This window comes from Bufo bufo, chromosome 8 (genome assembly GCF_905171765.1).
Source record: "Bufo bufo chromosome 8, aBufBuf1.1, whole genome shotgun sequence".
Lineage (NCBI taxonomy): Eukaryota > Metazoa > Chordata > Amphibia > Anura > Bufonidae > Bufo > Bufo bufo.
In genome coordinates, this window is record NC_053396.1 from 215,616,274 (window position 1) to 215,634,009 (window position 17,736).

A 17,736-nucleotide genomic window follows, 5' to 3' on the forward strand; every position below is an offset into this window, starting at 1 on the left:
TGAATTTTAAAGCTTTTTATTGGTGTTTTAGAGCAATCTTTTCATTCAAACCTTCTTCTAAAGATGTTCTGTAAGTAGCAGTAGAAAGCGCTACAGTATATTTTATTTCAAGATCGGAAGATGGGAGATCCTGCGAGGAGACGTTTTCATGGCGGTTTTTAATTCAGTGTAGGAGGGAGTTTTCTGTTTTGTCTTATTCAATGCAGTAAAAGGAGGCTTAGAAAGACTATGGGAGGAATTTTCTTTTTTTTGCCCACTCCAAAAGATGCAAATTTCGCAACTTTTTATGCAGTATTATTTCTGAATTTACAGTACAGACCAAAAGTTTGGACACATCTTCTCATTCAAAGAGTTTTCTTTATTTTCATGACTATGAAAATTGTAGATTCACACTGAAGGCATCAAAACTATGAATTAACACATGTGGAATTATATACATAACAAACAAGTGTGAAACAACTGAAAATATGTCATATTCTAGGTTCTTCAAAGTAGCCACCTTTTGCCTTGATTACTGCTTTGCACACTCTTGGCATTCTCTTGATGAGCTTCAAGAGGTAGTCCCCTGAAATGGTTTTCACTTCACAGGTGTGCCCTGTCAGGTTTAATAAGTGGGGTTTCTTGCCTTATAAATGGGGTTGGGACCATCAGTTGCGTTGAGTAGAAGTCAGGTGGATACACAGCTGATAGTCCTACTGAATAGACTGTTAGAATTTGCATTATGGCAAGAAAAAAGCAGCTAAGTAAAGAAAATCGAGTGGCCATCATTACTTTAAGAAATGAAGGTCAGTAAGTCAGCCGAAAAATTGGGAAAACTTTGAAAGTAAGGGCTATTTGACCATGAAGGAGAGTGATGGGGTGCTGCGCCAGATGACCTGGCCTCCACAGTCACCGGACCTGAACCCAATCGAGATGGTTTGGGGTGAGCTGGACCGCAGAGTGAAGGCAAAAGGGCCAACAAGTGCTAAGCATCTCTGGGAACTCCTTCAAGACTGTTGGAAGACCATTTCAGGGGACTACCTCTTGAAGCTCATCAAAAGAATGCCAAGAGTGTGCAAAGCAGTAATCAAAGCAAAAGGTGACTACTTTGAAGAACCTAGAATATGACATATTTTCAGTTGTTTCACACTTGTTTGTTATGTACAGTACAGACCAAAAGTTTGGACACACCTTCTCATTCAATGAGTTTTCTTTATTTTCATGACTATGAAAATTGTAGATTCACACTGAAGGCATCAAAACTATGAATTAACACATGTGGAATTATATACATAACAAACAAGTGTGAAACAACTGAAAATATGTCATATTCTAGGTTCTTCAAAGTAGCCACCTTTTGCCTTGATTACTGCTTTGCACACTCTTGGCATTCTCTTGATGAGCTTCAAGAGGTAGTCCCCTGAAATGGTTTTCACTTCACAGGTGTGCCCTGTCAGGTTTAATAAGTGGGATTTCTTGCCTTATAAATGGGGTTGGGACCATCAGTTGCGTTGAGGAGAAGTCAGGTGGATACACAGCTGATAGTCCTACTGAATAGACTGTTAGAATTTGTATTATGGCAAGAAAAAAGCAGCTAAAGTAAAGAAAAACGAGTGGCCATCATTACTTTAAGAAATGAAGGTCAGTCAGTCAGCCGAAAAATTGGGAAAACTTTGAAAGTAAGGGCTATTTGACCATGAAGGAGAGTGATGGGGTGCTGCGCCAGATGACCTGGCCTCCACAGTCACCGGACCTGAACCCAATCGAGATGGTTTGGGGTGAGCTGGACCGCAGAGTGAAGGCAAAAGGGCCAACAAGTGCTAAGCATCTCTGGGAACTCCTTCAAGACTGTTGGAAGACCATTTCAGGGGACTACCTCTTGAAGCTCATCAAGAGAATGCCAAGAGTGTGCAAAGCAGCAATCAAAGCAAAAGGTGGCTACTTTGAAGAACCTAGAATATGACATATTTTCAGTTGTTTCACACTTGTTTGTTATGTATATAATTCCACATGTGTTAATTCGTAGTTTTGATGCCTTCATAGTCATGAAAATAAAGAAAACTCTTTGAATGAGAAGGTGTGTCCAAACTTTTGGTCTGTACTGTATATAATTCCACATGTGTTAATTCATAGTTTTGGTGCCTTCATAGTCATGAAAATAAAGAAAACTCTTTGAATGAGAAGGTGTGTCCAAACTTTTGGTCTGTACTGTATGTGCAAGTGACATTTCTATGCCACTCTTGCCACTCTTCCAAGAAGGGGTTAGGGCCAGCAGTCCCGGCATATTTATCTTCTTTTACCCAAGTTTTTGACATCAAAGAAGACTGAAATTTATGCCAGCTTTTAACTGGCGTAGATTGTACTTTAGGCACATGAACTACCAGAGGCTGTCCCTAATTTATGAGTGCACCTTTTCCTAAATTAGGTGCCTCCTCCAAAATTGCAGGGGATATCATAGAACTGTGTAAAATGCTGGTCTATGATTAATACCCCACTATGTGAGTAACATGCAGGGGTCGAGTCGAGTGGGAACGGCGTTCCTGCACTTTTTTCACAGCAGGAACGCCGTTCCCGTTCTGGGCCGGCGCTTCCATAAGGCAGACCAAGCGGCTGCCTTAGGGCGCACTCTGCACAGAGAAAGGGGTGGGCGGAAAAACTAACTTTTTTTTTATCACTTACTTGCCAGCAGCGCTGCTGGGCGCCCTCCCCTCTCCTCCCCAGCCAGTGTTCACTCTGTCTAAGCCGCAGATAGGAGCAGGAGGCTGCTGATTGGCCAGTATCAGCTAGCTGCCCTGCCATTGGTCCATCCTTTTACACCCCCTTCTCCCTGGAGCTGAACACAGCAGGAGGCAGGCGTTCTCACAGTGGATCATGTGACCATGAAGGAGCATGTGACCAGTGATGTCACAGACGTCCTTCTAACAAATCCATTCTAGCATCTACCCAGCATGTATGGCAGGACTCTGCTGAGCAAAGACCATGTGCCCAGGTGAGGTGACCACAGAAGTGCCCTGTCATCTCTCTGCTGCTGGAAGCTCAATGTGGAGCTTTATGAATGTAAAAACTAATACAAGAGGCTAAACAAAGCCCTGCTTGTCGGCTTCTGACCCTAATCTTAACACATAACGTTTATTTGATTGCAATCTACCCTAACACCTAAAGGGATTTTTTAAAGCCTGCTGTTTCTCTAGGTGACCTTATGTTGATAGTAGTGTTAATAGAGTCTCAAATGTCTGTACAAAATAGGGTAACTGCTTATATAGACCCTTGAGACTCTATTAACACTACTATAAACATAAGGTCACCTAGAGAAAGAGCAAGTTTTTTTAATTATTTTTTTCCTTTAGGTGTTAAAACATAACTTATTTGATTGCTTGAACACCTAAAGGAAATCAAATAAAAAACCTGTTGTTTCTCAAGATGACCTTATGTCGATAGCAGTGGTAATAGAGTCTGAAAGGTCTATAGAAGCAGTTACCCTATTTTTACAGACCTTTGAGGCTCTATTAACACTACTGTCAACATAAGGTCATCTAGAGACACAGCAGGTTTTTAAAATGATTTTTCCTTTAGGTGTTACAGCAATCAAATGAAAGTTATGTTATAACACCTAAAGGAAAAACATAATTAAAAAAACCTGCTGTTTCTCTAAATGACCTGATGTTGATAGTAGTGTTAATAGAGTCTCAAAGGTTTGTAAAAATAGTGTACCTGCTAGAATAGACCTTTGAGACTCTATTACCACTACTTTTAGCATAAGATCGTCTGGAGAAACATCAGTTTTTTAAAATGATTATTTTTTCTTTAGGTGTTAGAGCAATCAAATGGAGGGGGAGAAATGTGACATGGGTGAGGATGGGGTTACATGATGGGCCGGAGACAATGACTGTAGTCTGTCTGTGCCATGGACGGGGAGAAATATGACATGGAGGGCTGATGGCTGACATGGGGGTCTGATCTGAGGCATTGGGGGTCTGATGGCTGGTCTGACCTGAGGTGGAATGAAAAATATTGTTTCCTATTATCCTCCTCTAAAACCTAGGTGCGTCTTATGGGCCGGTGCATCTTATAGGGCGAAAAATACGGTACTTGCTTGCTCCTCCTCCCAACCTCCCCTGCCCTTTGTGTACGCCGCGCGCCGTGACGTCACGCGGAGGCATTTGGGTGAGTTCCCACACTTTTTTCCCAGTACTCGACCCCTGGTAACATGCACAAGCTACATGCAAGGTCTGTGACCAAACTCTTCATAGTCTTCATGTATAACACCTGTGGGGACCAGTACCTGTCTTTAGAATAGGGGTCCTCCTGCTACCCCCCCTCCCAGAAGACTGATAATGTATATGACTCTCTCCATTTATTTCTATGGAAGCTAGAGAAACATCTAATGTCAATACGCTAATGTCTAAAGTAGAAATACCGCTTTAAAATGGAAAGATTACACACTGCCTGACCAAAAAAAAAAATCGCCACCTGGATTTAACTAAGCAAATAGTTCTGAGCCTCCTATTGGATAATTACTGCCTGGGCGATTATCTTTCAGCAACAAGTTATTTAACCCCGACTGGTGCAATGAGTTGCTTCTCATTTCTTTGACAACCATGTCGAAAGGCACATCTCGTGGTCGTGGAAAAGATGTAAGTCTGTTTGAGAAGGGTCAAATCATTGGCATGAATCAAGCAGAGAAAACATCTAAGGAGATTTCATAAACTACTAAAATTGGGTTAAGAACTGTCCAACGCATTATTAAAAACTGGAAGGATAGTGGGGACCCATCGTATTAGAGGAAGAAATGTGGCGGGGAAAAAAAACGGAATGATTGTGATCGGCGATCACTTAAACGTTTGGTGAAATCAAATCAAAGAAAAACAACAGTAGAACTCAGGGCTATGTTTAATAGTGAAAGTAAGAGCATTTCCACACGCACAATGCAAAGGGGACTCAAAGGATTGGGACTGAACAGCTGTGTAGCCGTAAGAAAACCACTAATCAGTGAGGCAAACCAGAAAAAAGGCTTCCATTTGCTAGGGAGCATAAAGATTGGACTCTGGAGCAATAGAAGGTGATGTGGTCTGATAAGTCCAGATTTTTCCTGTTCCAGAGTGATGGGCGCATCAGAGTAAGAAGAGCGGCAGATGAAGTGATGCCCCCATCATGCCTAGTGCCTACAGTACAAGCCTGTGGGGACAGTGCTATCATCTGGGGTTGCTGCAGTTGGTCAGGTCTACGTTCAGCTACAGTATGTGCTCCAAGAATGAGGTCAGCGACTACCTGAACATACTGAATGACCAGGTTATTCCATCAATGGATTTGTTCTTCCCTGATGGCACGGGCATATTCCAAGATGACAATGCCAGGATTCATCAGGCACAAATTGTGAAAGAGTGGTTCAGGGAGCATGAGACATTATTTTCACACATGGATTGGCCATTTTTTTTTTTGGTGGTGACTTTTTTTTTTTTAGACAGGCAGTATATATATATATATATATATATATATATATATATATATATACACTGCTCAAATAAATAAAGGGAACACAAAAATAACACATCCTAGATCTGAATTAATTAATTATTCTTCTGAAATACTTTGTTCTTTACATAGTTGAATGTGCTGACAACAAAATCACACAAAAATTAAAAAATGGAAATCACATTTTTCAACCCATGGAGGTCTGGATTTGGAGTCACACTCAAAATTAAAGTGGAAAAACACACTACAGGCTGATCCAACTTTGATGTAATATCCTTAAAACAAGTCAAAATGAGGCTCAGTAGTGTGTGTGGCCTCCACGTGCCTGTATGACCTCCCTACAACGCCTGTGCATGCTCCTGATGAGGTGGCGGACGGTCTCCTGAGGGATCTCCTCCCAGACCTGGACTAAAGCATCTGCCAACTCCTGGACAGTCTGTGGTGCAACGTGACGTTGGTGGATAGAGCGAGACATGATGTCCCAAATGTGCTCAATTGGATTCAGGTCTGGGGAACGGGCGGGCCAGTCCATAGCATCAATGCCTTCGTCTTGCAGGAACTGCTGACACACTCCAGCCACATGAGGTCTAGCATTGTCTTGCATTAGGAGGAACCCAGGGCCAACCGCACCAGCATATGGTCTCACAAGGGGTCTGAGGATCTCATCTCGGTACCTAATGGCAGTCAGGCTACCTCTGGCGAGCACATGGAGGGCTGTGCGGCCCTCCAAAGAAATGCCACCCCACACCATTACTGACCCAATGCCAAACCGGTCATGCTGGAGGATGTTGCAGGCAGCAGAATGTTCTCCGCGGCGTCTCCAGACTCTGTCACGTCTGTCACATGTGCTCAGTGTGAACCTGCTTTCATCTGTGAAGAGCACAGGGTGCCAGTGGCGAATTTGCCAATCTTGGTGTTCTCTGGCAAATGCCAAACGTCCTGCACGGTGTTGGGCTGTAAGCACAACCCCCACCTGTGGACGTCGGGCCCTCATATCACCCTCATGGAGTCTGTTTCTGACCGTTTGAGCAGACACATTCACATTTGTGGCCTGCTGGAGGTCATTTTGCAGGGCTCTGGCAGTGCTCCACCTGTTCCTCCTTGCACAAAGGCGGAGGTAGCGGTCCTGCTGCTGGGTTGTTGCCCTCCTACGGCCTCCTCCACGTCTCCTGATGTACTGGCCTGTCTCCTGGTAGCGCCTCCATGCTCTGGACACTACGCTGACAGACACAGCAAACCTTCTTGCCACAGCTCGCATTGATGTGCCATCCTGGATAAGCTGCACTACCTGAGCCACTTGTGTGGGTTGTAGACTCCGTCTCATGCTACCACTAGAGTGAAAGCACCGCCAGCATTCAAAAGTGACCAAAACATCAGTCAGGAAGCATAGGAACTGAGAAGTGGTCTGTGGTTACCACCTGCAGAACCACTCCTTTATTGGGGGTGTCTTGCTAATTGCCTATAATTTCCACCTGTTGTCTATCCCATTTGCACAACAGCATGTGAAATTGATTGTCACTCAGTGTTGCTTCCTAAGTGGACAGTTTGATTTCACAGAAGTGTGATTGACTTGGAGTTACATTGTGTTGTTTAAGTGTTCCCTTTATTTTTTTGAGCAGTGTATTTAAAAATAGAAGGAATTGTAATGATAGTAAATAAAAAAGTAACAATGTAAAAAAAATAATAAAACAAACAACTATTGTTTTTACACAACAGACACCTGACTCCTATAATTCATTGCAGGTTTTGGATCTGTATGTGCGTTTTATTCATATTTCTTCCACATGAGGAATACTTTTTTTTTTACCATTTTGATTCAAGCCTTCGCCCTTCCGTGATATTCCTTGCGCAGGATCCAGCTTCCTTATAAGCCATTTCTGTACATTTCGCATATGTAAGCAAATTACCTTTATAATTATAATTCCATCTCACATCTATCACCTAATCCAATATATTTCTATAAAGGCCACTATTATTAAACTAGGAATTTCACCTGGGCCATAAGCCGCCCGTTAGACTGCAGACTTTATGTTTTTTTGCAGTCAGTCATTTTTGTCAGCGGAAGCTGGGAGACGAGATGACACAAGGAAGAATGAGATGGAAGAGGAGATTAGTGCTTGCTGCAGTTTACCGTTCCCCTTCTGTGAACATTGCCATTCTGCAGAATACCTCCGCTAATCCTTTGCAATCATAAAATATATAACAATGCCTAGTGTGAGATGTCAGCGGGTGCTTTTAAACCACTGCACGTACCCTGGCACATTTCCTGAGGAACTGGATAACAATGGAACCTTTTCTGGGGTTGAAGGTAAATCTCTGAGATGGCGGCAGATTTCACCCAGCATCAAAGGTGAATAATAGATTATAAAATGTATATGTAACATAAAATTGTAATAAATAAGTCGTCCTCTTCTGACAAAGTGGTTGGAAGTTCTGCTTTTACAACCACAACCGGCATTATAACTCTCAATATGAAACCCAGCTCTTCTTGAAAGTGAGTATGTCTAGTGATGGCGGGACATGTCATGGAAGATTTCCCATTCAGTGCTCTAGGAAAGCATGGTGGTAACTCCTGTAAGAAATGATGTAGTGTCCAGGTTGGTTGACAGACAACTTACACAAAGATATTGCAAAGGCATTAGATAGTGTTTTTATATAATTTATGATTAGATAGATAGATAGATAGATAGATAGATAGATAGATAGATAGATAGATAGATAGATAGATAGATAGATAGGCTATATGTACAGAAGTATCGGATGGGCACCTAAAAACCTAGAGTGGCTTTTATGACATCCCATTCTAAATCCAAAGGCATTGATATAGAGTCAATCCCCCCCCCCCCCCACATTCACTCTTCTGGGAAGGCTTACAACAAGAATTTAGAGCGTGCCTACGGGAATTTTAGCCCATTCATTCAGAGAGTTCAGACACTGATTTTGGACGAGAGGGCCTAGCTCATAATCTCCTAGTTTATCCCAAAGGTGTTGGATGGAGTTAAGGACAGGGCTCAGTTCTTCCAAACCACACTCCCCCTCAACCATGCCTTTCTGGAGCTTGTTTTGTGTGGTAGAGCCTTGCCAAAACTTCCCACAATGTTGGAAGCATACAATTGTCCACAATGTCTTGGTATGCTAAGGCATTAAGATTTCCCTTAAGTGGAACTAAGGGTCCGAGACCGACCCCTGAAGGACAACCATAGCATCATCTCTCCTCCACCAAACTTAGCACAATGCAGTCAGGCATGTAGTTTTTCCTGGCATTCATCAGACTGCCCAATAGAGAAATGTGATTGGTCACTCTATGGAAGACATTCCCACTGCTCCAGTGGGACCAGTGGCGGCATGCCGCTTCATACCGCTCCATCCCACGCTTAGCATTGTGCTTGGTGATGTAAGGCTAGCATGCAGCTGCTCGATCATGTAAACCCATGCCATGAAGCTCAGTGTTTGTACTAATGTCAATGGTAGAGGACGTTTGGTATGGAGTCAGCAGAGCAATGGTGACTTTTATGCTCTATGTTTCTCAGCACTCGGTGGCCCAGCTCTCAAACTTTACATGGTCTCCATTTCGTGGCTGAGTCACAGTAATGCCGTTCACGGGTGATGGTTTATCTAGGAAGGAAGACATTTCAGGAACTGACTTATAGCAGCGGTAACATCCTATTGAAGGACCACATTGGAATTCAGAGAGCTCTTTACAACCAGCCTTTTCTTTCACCAATGAGTGTAAAGATAAATCCATGGCCGGGGGCTGGATGTTATACACCTGTTGGAAAGAATGGAGTTCAACTTTTTTCACAAAACATTTTTTGGCATGCTGCCTCGCTTTCCTTTGTTATACAAACTTGAGACCTAGAGCTGAGGTCTTTTGGGGGGTTTTGAACCCCTTCTCTTCATCAGATAATGCTTTTCTTTTCTACTAGATAGACCGATGATAAATATTTGCTTCGTCTTTCATTCCCTATATTCCCTGTGGTCATTTTCTTTTACTTAATTGACATTCCAGTGGTCACTGTGTTGAAGATGTAATAAATATGAAGGGTATCACCACTGACGTGTGTAATCTTCTAGTACAAAAGTGTTTCATCGTTGAGTCATGTTCATTTTAGGCCGCACGTTCACAAATCTGCTGGCTGGCCTGATGCCGTAACACCAGACTGCATTAGACTTGCATTTTTTTCTCATACAGAAGTGGTTAACACAATGAGCGAAACAATGTTATTAGGTTTCCATATCCCAGTGGTGAGAAGTCACTTTGTCAAAATGACAGCTTGAGAAAATATGTGCGCTTTTCTTCTGTGGCCTGCGTGTCATATTTACTTAGTTTGGCCAGAAATAAGCTGCGTTCTGCATTTTCTCTGCTCCTCCGAGCTGTCGCTGTTGACTCTTGCTTATGAAATTACACTTGCAGTTTTTGATACATTTTTTTCCTGTTTTTTTTTATATCTTGTTGCAATTTTGCCAAGATGTTTATTATAGAATCTCATTGTGGTAATCGAGTGCAGAATGGATGTTTATTGGGTTGTGTTATAGACTGCTCTTTAGAAAATTGAGATGAAGAGAAAAACAAAGTCCTTCGTGCTGCAAAACAGGAGATAATGGGAAAAAAAAAATCAAGATCCTAAGCACACTAAATTAAAAAAAGGGTGAAAAGAAATGGAATTACCTATACAATTTAGCTTAAATGTACATAGTTTAGCGTACAATTCTTCAGTAAATGGATGTTAGAGAGGTTTATAAAAAATTTCCTTTTTCTTGGATGTGTTATACTTTTTGTCACACTGCAGCATAATTTTTTTCCTAATATTAAAGAGGTATTTCAGGCGTATCACCTCGATATATTATCATAAACTTAACTTACAAGAGAGATAAGAATAGAATTATATTATTGTCCCTTTACAAAGATAGAATTACTATCATACTGCCCTCAATGTACAAAATATAACTACAATAATACAGCCTCCTATGTACAAGAACATATCCACTATAATAATGTTCCTGTGTACAAAAATATAACTGCTATAATACTGATCCTATGTACAAAAATATAACTACTATAATACTGCTCCTATGTACAAGAATATAACTACTATATTACTGCTCCTATGTACAAAAATATAACTACTATAATACTGCTCCTATGTACTGGAATATAACTACTATAATACTGCTCCTATGTACAAGAATATAACTACTATAATACTGCTCCTATGTACAAGAATATAACTACTATAATACTGCTCCTATGTACAAGAATATAACTATTATAATACTGCCTCCTATGTACAAGAACATATCCACTATAATACTGCTCCTATGTACAAGAATATAACTACTATAATACTGATCCTATGTACAAGAATATAACTACTATAATACTGCTCCTATGTACAAGAATATAACTACTATAATACTGCTTCTATGTACAAGAATATAACTACTATAATGCTGCCTCCTATGTACAAGAATATAACTACTATAATACTGCTTCTATGTACAAGAACATATCCACTATAATAATGTTCCTGTGTACAAAAATAAAACTACTATAATACTGATCCTATGTACAAGAATATAACTGCTATAATACTGCTCCTATGTACAAGAATATAACTGCTATAATACTGATCCTATGTACAAGAATATAACTGCTATAATACTGCTCCTATGTACAAGAATATAACTACTATAATACGGCTCCTATGTACAAGAATATAACTACTATAATACTGCTCCTATGTACAAGAATATAACTACTATAATACTGCTTCCTATGTACAAGAATATAACTACTATAATACTGCCTCCTATGTACAAGAATATAACTACTATAATACTGCTCCTATGTACAAGAATATAACTACTATAATACTGCCTCCTATGTAAGAGAATATAACTTCTATAATACTGCACCTATGTACAAGAATATAACTACTATAATACTATAATACTACTATAATATAACTACTATAATACTGATCCTATGTACAAGAATATAACTACTATAATACTGCACCTATGTACAAGAATATAACTACTATAATACTGCCTCCTATGTACAAGAATATAACTACTATAATACTGCTCCTATGTACAATAATATAACTACAATAATACTGCTCCAATGTACAAGAATATAACTACTATAATACTGCCTCCTATGTACAAGAATATAACTACTATAATACTGCCTCCTATGTACAGGAATATAACTACTATAATACTGCCTCCTATGTACAAGAATATAACTTCTATAATACTGCTCCTATGTACAAGAATTTAACTACTATAATACTGCTCCTATGTACAAGAATATAACTACTATAATACTGCCTCCTATGTACAAGAATATAACTACTATAATACTGCTCCTATGTACAAGAATATAACTACTATAATACTGATCCTTTGTACAAGAATATAACTTCTATAATACTGCCTCCTATGTACAAGAATATAACTACTATAATACGGCCTCCTATGTACAAGAATATAACTACTATAATACTGCTCCTATGAACAAGAATATAACTACTATAATACTGCTCCTATGAACAAGAATATAACTACTATAATACTGCTCCTATGTACAGGAATATAACTACTATAATACTGTTCCTATGTACAAGAATATAACTACTATAATACTGCTCCTATGTACAAGAATATAACTACTATAATACTGCTCCTATGTACAAGAATATAACTACTATAATACTGCCTCCTATGTACAAGAATATAACTACTATAATACTGCCTCCTATGTACAAGAATATAACTAATATAATACTGCTCCTATGTACAAGAATATAACTACTATATTACTGCCCCTATGTACAAGAATATAACTACTATTATACTGCTCCTATGTACAAGAATATAACTACTATAATACTGTTCCTATGTACAAGAATATAACTACTATAATACTGCTCCTATGTACAAGAATATAACTACTATAATACTGCTCCTATGTACAAGAATATAACTACTATAATACTGCCTCCTATGTACAAGAATATAACTACTATAATACTGCCTCCTATGTACAAGAATATAACTACTATAATACTGATCCTATGTACAAGAATATAACTACTATAATACTGCTCCTATGTACAAGAATATAACTACTATAATACTGCTCCTGTGTACCAAAATATAACTACTATAATACTGTCTCCTATGTACAATAATATAACTACTATAATACTGCTCCTATGGACAATAATATAACTACAATAATACTGCTCCAATGTACAAGAATATAACTACTATAATACTGCCTCCTATGTACAAGAATATAACTACTATAATACTGCCTCCTATGTACAAGAATATAACTTCTATAATACTGCACCTATGTACAAGAATATAACTACTATAATACTATAATACTACTATAATATAACTACTATAATACTGATCCTATGTACAAGAATATAACTACTATAATACTGCCCCTATGTACAAGAATATAACTACTATAATACTTCCCCTATGTACAAGAATATAACTACTATAATACTGCCTCCTATGTACAAGAATATAACTACTATAATACTGCTCCTATGTACAAAAATATAACTACTATAATACTGCTCCTGTGTACCAAAATATAACTACTATAATTCTGCCTCCTATGTACAATAATATAACTACAATAATACTGCTCCAATGTACAAGCATATAACTACTATAATACTGCCTCCTATGTACAAGAATATAACTACTATAATACTGCCTCCTATGTACAATAATATAACTACTATAATACTGCTCTTATGTACAAGAATATAACTACTATAATACTACTATAATATAACTACTATAATACTGATCCTATGTACAAGAATATAACTACTATAATACTGCTCCTATGTACAAGAATATAACTACTATAATACTGCCTCCTAAGTACAAGAATATAACTACTATAATACTGCTCCTATGTACAAGAATATAACTACTATAATACTGATCCTATGTACAAGAATATAACTTCTATAATACTGCCTCCTATGTACAAGAATATAACTACTATAATACTGCCTCCTATGTACAAGAATATAACTACTATAATTCTGCTCCTATGTACAGGAATATAACTACTATAATACTGTTCCTATGTACAAGAATATAACTACTATAATACTGCTCCTATGTACAAGAATATAACTACTATAATACTGCTCCTATGTACAAGAATATAACTACTATAATACTGCCTCCTATGTACAAGAATATATCTACTATAATACTGCTCCTATGTACAAGAATATAACTACTATAATACTGCCTCCTATGTACAAGAATATAACTACTATAATACTGCCTCCTATGTACAAGAATATAACTACTATAATACTGCCTCCTATGTACAAGAATATAACTACTATAATACTGCTCCTATGTACAAGAATAAACCTACTATAATACTGTTCCTATGTACAAGAATATAACTACTATAATACTGCTCCTATGTACAGGAATATAACTACTATAATACTGCTCCTATGTACAAGAATATTACTACTATAATACTGCCTCCTATGTACAAGAATATAACTGCTATAATACTGCTCCTATGTACAAGAATATAACTACTATAATACTGCCTCCTATGTACAAGAATATAACTACTATAATACTGCTCCTATGTACAAGAATATAACTACTATAATACTGCTCCTATGTACAAGAATATAACTACTATAATACTGCTCCTATGTACAGGAATATAACTACTATAATACTGCTCCTATGTACAAGAATATAACTACTATACTACAGCCTCCTATGTACAAGAATATAACTGCTATAATACTGCTCCTATGTACAAGAATATAATACTATAATACTGCTCCTGAGTACAAGAATATAACTACTATAATACTGCCTCCTATGTACAAGAATATAACTACTATAATACTGCTCCTATGTACAAGAATATAACTACTATAATACTGCTCCTATGTACAAGAATATAACTACTATAATACTGCCTCCTATGTACAAGAATATAACTACTATAATACTGCTCCTATGTACAAGAATATAACTACTATAATACTCCCTCCTATGTACAAGAATGTAACTACTATAATACTCCCTCCTATGTACAAGAATATAACTACTATAATACTGCTCCTATGTACAAGAATATAACTACTATAATACTGCTCCTATGTACAAGAATATAACTACTATAATACTGCTTCTATATACAAGAATATAACTGCTATAATACTGCTCCTATGTACAAGGATATGAGATGTGACAGAATAATAATCTTATTTCTCAGGAATATCTCTGTGTTTGATCTCTTGTCATCATTGATCCCCGGTCTATTTGCTGGTGAACCTTTCTAGGCCCAGGCTTGGCCGCATATGAAACACAATAAAAGTTTGTATAGCGATTTTATAGAAATGCTAGTAAAATTTAGAGTGTCGATCAATCATGCCTGCGAGCTGATAAAAGGGCATTTCATTATGAATTCTGAGCCAGCTGTTACTCAATTACACTTGTGGGAGCCTAAGTGATGTCAAGTCTCTGTAAGGAGCGCTTATTTGTCAAAGATAACGGCCTCCAAACAGACAAACTAAAGTTTCCAGACAGCAGAGCAGAGATAAAAGTTTCAGCACTTATGAATCCCTGGTACAAAAGCCACTTTTAATGGGCTAGTGAAGATTTCATTTGGAAGTCACTTTGAGAAGATAAGATGTGTGCCCCCCCCTGGGCAGGCAGCTCTGTCACCCGCCCGGCTCTCTTCTACCAGTACAATCATATTATTTAACTTTTTGAAAGAATGAATGGTGAGAGTGACACTCGCTGAAACGTATCCGTGACACGTCTCCCAGATTTTCCGCTCAGATCTTTTCAATTTACTGATGAGGTTTGAATGGTTGCGTCACTTACGACTGGCGGACCCACAATCCTTTGCTTGTTCTGTGCCTTTTGATGTCGCTGTGAAAAATGAAAGAAAAAAGGGAGACGAGAATTGTTGAAAACATATTTGTTGTTTTGTGATGTTCGTTCTTGATCGCTGGCGGCTGTCACGTTGTGTTATTCACATCATAGTGTTTTTTATGTTGTGTTGTTGACAGTTTTTTTTGTGTTTGTTGGTTTATTTATAAATATTCACTTATTATTTGTTACATAATGTTTCCTTTTCACGATTCAAAGAATTGTTATCAGAGATGTTTTACTTATAGGGGATCTCTGAGATTTTAGAATTGATGACATACCTCAGCTGCTGCAGCACATCATATATTACACACCTCAGCTGCTGCAGAACATCATATATTACACACCTCAGTTGCTGCAGAACCTCATAGTACACACCTCAGCTGCTACATGACATCATTATACACACCACAGCCGCTGCACAACCTTATAACACACCTGAGCTGCTGCAGAACATCTTTATACACACCTAAGCTGCTTCAGAACCTTAAAGGGAACCTGTCACCGGGATTTTGTGTATAGAGCTGAGGACATGGGTTGCTAGATGGCCGCTAGCACATCTACAATACCCAGTCCCCATAGCTCTGTGTGCTTTTATTGTGTAAAACGATTTGATACATATGCAAATTAACCTGAGATGAGTCCTGTCCCTGACTCCTCTCACGTACAGGACTCATCTCAGGTTAATTTGCATATGTATCAAATCGTTTTTTTTACACAATAAAAGCACACAGAGCTATGGGGACTGGGTATTGCGGATGTGCTGGCGGCCATCTAGCAACCCATGGCCTCAGCTCTATACCCAAAATCCTGGTGACAGATTCCCTTTAAAATACACACCTCAGCTGCTGCAAAACTTCATGGTACACACCTCAGCTGCTGCGGAACCTCCTAGTACACAACTGAGCTGCTGCAGATCATAATATACACCTCAGCTGCTGCAGAACACTATAATACACACCCCGGCTGCTGCCGAGCACTACAATACACACCTTAACTGTTGCACAATATAATGATATGCACCTCAGCTGCTTTAGAATCTTACAAAAAGACAAACGTCCAGCATTGGGGCCACCAATCCCAGAAGGAAGTGAGACTCAGATTTCTAACACGTTTTCATAAGCATTAATGTTTTTTACTTTTACTTTTACTTTTAAGAATTTGTCTGAACCCTTTTTAAACCGTCCACTGTTCCTGCTGTGACCACGTCCTGAGGACGTCTATTCCACAGACTCACAGTTCTTACAGTAAAGAAGCTTTAACACTTCTGGAGACTGAACTTTTTCCTCTCCAGTCGGAGGCAGTGCCCCCTTGTCTTCTGAGGGCATTTTACATGGAACAGCTTTTCGCTGTATTTTTTGTATGGCCCATTTATATACTTGTACAGGTTAATCATGTCCCCCTTAGACGTCTCTTCTCAAGACTAAATAAATTAAATTCTTTTAATCTTTCTTCATAACTCAGACCCTCCATGCCCCTGATCAGTTTAGTCGCTCTCCTCTGTACTATTTCCAGCTGCAGGGCGTCCTTTCTATGGACTGGTGCCCAGAACTGAACTGCATATTCCAGATGAGGCCGCACCAACGCTTTGTAAAGTGGTAATATCACATCCCTGCCCCTCGAGTCCATGCCTCGTTTAATGCAGACAATATCCTGGTGGCCTTAGAAGCAGCTGATTGACGTTGTGGTGTTATTTAATCTACCATCTACAAGGACACCCAAATTCTTCTCTATAAGTGACTCTCCCAGTGTTACATCACCTAGGACATATGAAGCACAGAGATTATTACTACCAAGATGCAGAACTTTACATTTGTCCACATTGAACCTCATTTGCCAAGTTGATGCCCAATCACTCAGAGTGTTCAAGTCAGACTGTAGTTTATATACATCTTCCATAGACCGTACAGTTCTACACAGCTTAGTGTCATCTGCAGAAATAGATATGGCGCTATTACTCCCGTCCTCAATATCATTAATAAATAAATTAAATAATAGAGGACCCAGCGCTGAACCTTGGGGTCACCATTTATAACCCAGGACCGATCTGAATAGGGATCATTGACCACAACTCTCTGGACATTGTCCTTCAGACAGTTTCCAATCCAATTACAAACTATACTTTCCAATAGACCTTACTTTACCACTTTGACTTCCGCTGATCCTGAGAACGGAGGTCCCGTTCCACTGATCTGAAGGAGCGGTAGGTCGGGTATCTACCCTGCAGCTATGTGTGTTCTCTATGGGACCCCAAGACGTAGGCTTTCAGCTATTTCCGGTTTCAAAAAATGAAATGTTCTACAATTTTCAGGGATA

General features: G+C 38.9%; 1 protein-coding gene across 4 annotated transcripts in view; it reads left to right on the forward strand.

Moving 5' to 3' along the window:
- DIAPH2 (diaphanous related formin 2) overlaps positions 1–17,736 on the forward strand; it is a 1,253,176-nt gene that overhangs the window by 1,007,875 nt on the left and 227,565 nt on the right. The window lies entirely within an intron of this gene.